The 6,000-nt window shown below is 38.4% G+C and overlaps 1 protein-coding gene across 2 annotated transcripts in view; it reads right to left on the reverse strand.

Annotated features, from left to right (window-relative positions):
• The window catches only part of ncanb (neurocan b), a 93,053-nt gene extending 90,557 nt beyond the window's left edge, over nt 1–2,496 (reverse strand). For both annotated transcript variants that reach the window (XM_060880076.1, XM_060880068.1), the window contains exon 1: nt 2,320–2,496. The gene's annotated coding sequence lies outside the window, so the exon portion shown is untranslated. The remainder of the gene's footprint in view (nt 1–2,319) is intronic.
• Between the last annotated feature and the right edge of the window lie 3,504 nt (nt 2,497–6,000).

Raw genomic sequence — 6,000 nt, forward strand, 5'->3', positions numbered from 1 at the left:
CAAGTGTTGATGCTAAGCTTTGTGCAGCGAGGAGGAAATACATTACTGAAATAAGTGAGAATCAATCAGGACCTTGCTAAAAACAGCATAATACAACAGGGTTGCTTTGCCAAAGCAATTTCGTCCTCGCTTTTAATGACAATATAAGGATGCACTTTTGGCATTTGTGTGTGCTGAAGAAGTAGTTTAGATCTAGTGCAGACAAGGAATTTTGCTGTTGAGCCAGTGTAGATGAACGTCTGGCAGCATATTGCCAAGCCACCTTGAAGTTAAATACAGATGCACTGTTAGTGACATTGACAGGATTACAGAGGCGTGTTGTTTATCAGAGGTCTGATGAATCACAAGGTTCCCACGTCCTGATAAAACGTCAGTGACAGTGAATTTACAAGCACTCGCCGCATTTTTTCAAGTGATGTCAAAATGTACATGTTGTCAAACAAATGATGAATAATGCAGGTGCTGAGAGGTGTTTGATCTCACCAGAGTGGGGGAAGAGAGAGAGAGAGAGAGAGAGAGAGAGAGAGAGAGAGAGAGAGAGAGAGAGAGAGAGAGACAGACAGACAGACAGACAGACAGACAGACAGAGACAGACTGAGAGAGAGAGAGACATGGCAAACAGGGAGAGAGAGACTGCTTCGATCACAACATTGTGATAAATACTACTGCTGAATGTAAAAGCAGTTCTAACACATGTTAAAGCAAACTGCAAAACAGAAAGGATGGGCATGAATGGGTTTGGGTGTGAGGAAGATTGGGATGTGGTGAAGACAGATATAGTCAAACAAGAAAAAAAGCAGAGCTAGAGCAAAAAGACATGAGAGACACTGAAAGAACCAGCAAGCAATTTGCTACAAACAGCTGCTTGAAATTTCCCCAGGGCTCCTATAAACACAATACGCTGCCACTCTCTATTTCAGATGCACTTTGACAAATAACAAGGGAACACACGCATGCGACATGCACACAACATGGACAGATGATTATATTGTATACAACCACTTTTTGTAAAATACTAAGACATGTTCCAGACTGATGGCCCAAATGCTAGTGAGTGCTGTGCGCCTCTTTCTTCAGCCCTCAAGCCTCCTGAGTCTGACTCATATAGAAAAGACGAAACCGCACAGACAGGCACGACAGCGTGCCATCATGGATCAACTCTGCCTTCTTCTCCCACCAGCGATCCACTGTCACTGCGACAAGCTTTAAAGCGATCGTGCTCACCACTTGTCAAACTTCACATAACCTAAAGCATCACAAAGCATGCAACCTTCTAAATAGGATATAAAGTGACTGGAGAGCCTCATGAGGTTTCTCCCTGACTGCCAGTGACATGGTAGAAAGGCGAAAGCTGTTTAAAAGTTGTTGTTTTTTATCAAGCTGGAATTACAAGTGGCTTTTCAAACAGGGCAGAAGATGACGTTTTCTGGCAGTATGACACAAAGCAAACAGACAAGTCAATTTAAGGACACCTCAGCTTTATTGTTTTATTGTACACCCTTGGGGAATAAAACTGTATTTTTTCTTTGCTGCTGTAGTGGTACCTAAATATTGTTTACCATCAATATGTAACTTTCTGCTGGAAACATGTATACAGTGTAAATTAAAATAAATAATAAATTACATTTTACTGCATGCAGGTTTGTCTGTAAAAGACAACGGTGCCATGGCAGCAATAAGAAATGGTACTGTTTAAAACTCTTTTTAGAGTATAGAGGTGTGCAGTATGACAATACTACATTCATATTATCATAAATTATTTCACAGTACACTTTTTTGGGATGTCACGGCCAATCTCAGTACAGTTATACCACTGACCATCTCTAATATTTTCCACTTTTTAAATATTTTCTATTTGTCTCATATTATTGATGCTAGAAAGTCTTTTTCGCATGTTTATTGTGCTGCTATATATAGCCAAATATCCTAATCCTGGTGCATATGTATTGTGAAATCGCGAAATCCAACTCAACCATTTTTTTTGGAACCATTGAAAAACATCATTTTTGTCAAACATCTACATTTTAACATCACATCTGTTTCCAGCTCGTAATGACTTTCAAGACCAATATTTAACTCTTCTATGCAAGAGGTTTAATCTGCACTCGCACAGCAAGTGTAAACTAATGAACTCTTGTACTGTTCATGCATAAACAGTAAACACTGTTCCTGTTAATTAAACACTAGGAAACGTTTCATTGTCCGTTGTCGCCTTTTACATCTTACCGGTTATTCATTCAGGGCTTTATTTTCAGCCTGGAGTTTGCTCTGGAGACTCGGGTTCTATATAATGAATATTTAAGAGCAAATTCCTCTCACCTTGTTTCCTAGATTCCCAGCGTTTTAAAGTGCACAGGAATGTGAGCTAGCCGACGAAGCTAGCAGACTGAGCGCCGGTTCCCGGTGCAGACGCTCCGTCGTTGTTCCGTCACTGAGGTGAAAAAAAAAAAGAAATAAAAATAACATCAATTTAAAAAAAACGCGGCGGCTTCTGAAGCTGTGGATAGTTATAGTTTCGCTGTAAAAAAAAAAAAACGGGAAAAACGCGTGTATGTGTTTGACTTTTACGTCTTAGTGATCCGCGCGCGAGAGACAAAAAAGAAGAGCGTGGAATAAAAACAAGCGGCGCGCGCGTTCCGCTGGTCGCGAGGAGACAGAAGTGAACAAAAGCGCGCGCGGAGGTTCAGCGCCTTCAGTGTCCCCTCCTCCTGCTTAAATTAAAAAAAAAAAACCAGCAGATTTTAGTCCAAACTGTAGCGACTGTTCCACCTCAGACCAGCCACCATTATACCGGGGGTTATAGACAAGAGTATCTACGAGCCCTGTAGCGCAGTTCGTGGGCGTTTTGTGTGTTTTACATGGCGGATCGTGGGGTGACTTCTTTTACACACAGCTGTACTCATATTTCTTATTACAGTGGGTCACAAAGCGGGCTCAGTGAATCATAGACAACAGAATCTGTGATGTTACATCTTGTGCAGTTATTAGTAGTTATTATTCATTTGTGTTGTTATTTCTGTCTTATCATTTGAACTAATCCAAAATTCAATAAAGCAAAAACTAGTATATATAGATATAGATATAGATATATACTATGTTTATAGTGATTGGACCTCATGCGTTTTATGAATGAATAAAATCATGAATAAAAAGCTTCATGGCACAAACCAATACCGTCCCTTCTGAAAGTATTGGGATGGAATATAAGGCTTTTGGTTTGCTATGGCGTAAAGATATTTGGGATTGAGATCAATATGACATGATATATCATTAATTTCCTCATGTTAAACAATTTAGAACATTTACATTTACATTTACAGCATTTGGCAGACACCCTTATCCAGAGCGACGTACATAAGTGCTTAAATCTCTACACCTTTGTATATAAATAATAATATATAAATAACACTTGATGTTTGGTTGCATATCTCTTTCTTGTAATAACTGCATAAAGACAGCAGTAAACTGACATCACCAGGCTCTTACATTCTTCTTTTGTGTTTCAGGTTTTTCACATCTTCTTTCAGTTGTCATGTGTTTTAGGGGATTTTTGTCTTCTGTCTCATCTATTTTTAATATATGAGATTTTTTAAGTGATCACATGTAAACAATGGCTTAATTTGCATCATACTGCCTGTTTTCACACACTGCCAAGTGCATTATGGGTGTTCTGCATCACCACTGTATTTATTGTAGCATTGTACTCAATGTATAGTATGCTTTCGAATTGTGTAGTGCAGTATGCCATATGGTTGGAAATGTGTGTTATTTTGTATTAGTGTCCTTATTCATTTGAATGTGAAATATTTGGTGATATACAGGGTGGAAATGACACATTTGTGGGGTACTGTACGTCCTCATCCTTTGCTCTCTGTAACAGGCATTTGCTCAGCAAAAGGGATTTTTGTCTTCTGTCTCATCTTCAGGAGGAGAAATCTATGCTCAGTTTATTTAAAATCTATTAATTGACTTGGCTAGTCTAAAACGTTCAGATTTTATCCCCTTATGAAGTTCTTTGTTGTGATGTCAGTGTGTTTTGATTATCTTGCTGCATGATGGAGTTCTTCCCAATTAGATTGAATGGATTTCTTTATATACTGACAGACAGAATGTTTCTCTAGGCTTCTGAATTCATTCTGCTGCTACCATGAGTTATATCATCAATAAAGATCAGTGAGCTCATTAGAGAAGCAGCCGTGCAAGCCCAAGCCATGACACTACCTCCACTGTGCTTGACCGATGAGTTTGTATGTTTTGGATCATGAGCAGATCCTTCATTTCTCCACACTTCTTCTTTCTACTTGTTTGCTTTTTCCTCATTTCCTTCCCTAAACTTGGTTTCAGAACTTTTAGGCCCCTCCATATATTTCTTTGCGAGTTCCCAGCTTGCCTTTCAATTTTTACTTCTGATTAATGGATTTCATCTTGTGGTACAGCCCATATACTCTGCAAGTCTTCTTTGAACTGTGAATTGTGATACATTCAGCCCTGCCCTGTGAATGTTGTTAGTGGTGTCAATGACTGGTGTTTTTGGGTCTTCTTCACAGCTCTTCACAACTACTGATGTTTTTCTTGGCTGGCTCAGTCCATATCTTGTTGTTATTACACCAGTATGATTTCTTTCTTTTCAGGACATTCCAAATTTGTTGTACTGGCTATTCCTAATGCGTGTGCAATGTCTCTGGGAACGGAGCATTTTCCCACTTTTCTCAGCTTCAAAATTCATTGTTTTTCTCCTACAGACAGCTCTCTGGTTTTCATTTATCAGTGTATAATTGTTGATGTACAGCAAAATACTATTCTATAGATATAGCAATTTACAATGTATAGCAAAATGTGAAATATTTGCCCTTTCCATCATTTTAACTGCCATACTTATCAGATTATTATTGCACACATTTTATTTAGCCTAATATTTGAAAATTAGTCTCACAAAATAAACCTGTTCTGAGGGGATTTGTTTGGTATTTGTTCAGATTAGTATTAATTTATTTTGCAATTAAAGCTTTCACAGGCATAAAAACTCTGAGTTTAACTTGATTTAAGTCTTAAGTCGATTTAAACACGTAAACCTTGAGAAAACCCATGCAAACACTGGGAAAGCATGTGAAACTTAAAAAACAAACAGTAGTCCAAGTTCAGCATCAAATCAGGGACCCTGCCCTGGAGCTGAGACATGGGTACAGTGGATACTGCAACACCAAAGTGTTATTTTTAGTATGTGATTTTTTACGTGATCACATGAAACAATGGCTTAATTTGCATCATACTGCCTGTTTTCACACACTTCCAAGTGCATTATGGGTGTTCTGCATCACCACTGTATTTATTGTAGCATTGTACTCAATGTATAGTATGCTTTCGAATTGTGTAGTGCAGTATGCCATATGGTTGGAAATGTGTGTTATTTTGTATTAGTGTCCTTATTCATTTGAATGTGAAATATTTGGTGATATACAGGGTGGAAATGACACATTTGTGGGGTACTGTATGTCCTCATCCTTTGCTCTCTGTAACAGGCATCATATTTGCTCTGCAAAAGGCAAAGAGTGGAAGTAACCTAAAATTTGCATCTGACGGAAATTTTGTGGATTTTAACTTTGTGGTGTTGAACTTTCTGTGCTGTTTATTTGGTTGTGTATTTTTCTGATATACAAAAAAAAAAAAATACTTTCCACAGATGCACATGCCCTAAGGCTAGAGGCTGACCTGCTCGCTTTCTTTACTCCAGAATAATGATGTCCCAGGAGATGGAGAAGGATAGTGATATGGCCCACTGACACACATTTCATATGACACACAAACGCCCACCTCAGTCTCTTTCACTTATTTATAGCTACACATACTAATTCTCTTGTTCCCCCTGTAAAATCTGTTTCTTTCAGATTTATTTTGGCTGTAATGATCTTTCATTCATTTTTTCTCTTTATCACAACCTGCTAAATGAAGATGGCCAGCTAACTGTGATTTCTGGGGGTTGGGATTGGTTTTCTCAGAAGA

This window comes from Tachysurus vachellii, chromosome 1 (genome assembly GCF_030014155.1).
Source record: "Tachysurus vachellii isolate PV-2020 chromosome 1, HZAU_Pvac_v1, whole genome shotgun sequence".
NCBI lineage: Eukaryota > Metazoa > Chordata > Actinopteri > Siluriformes > Bagridae > Tachysurus > Tachysurus vachellii.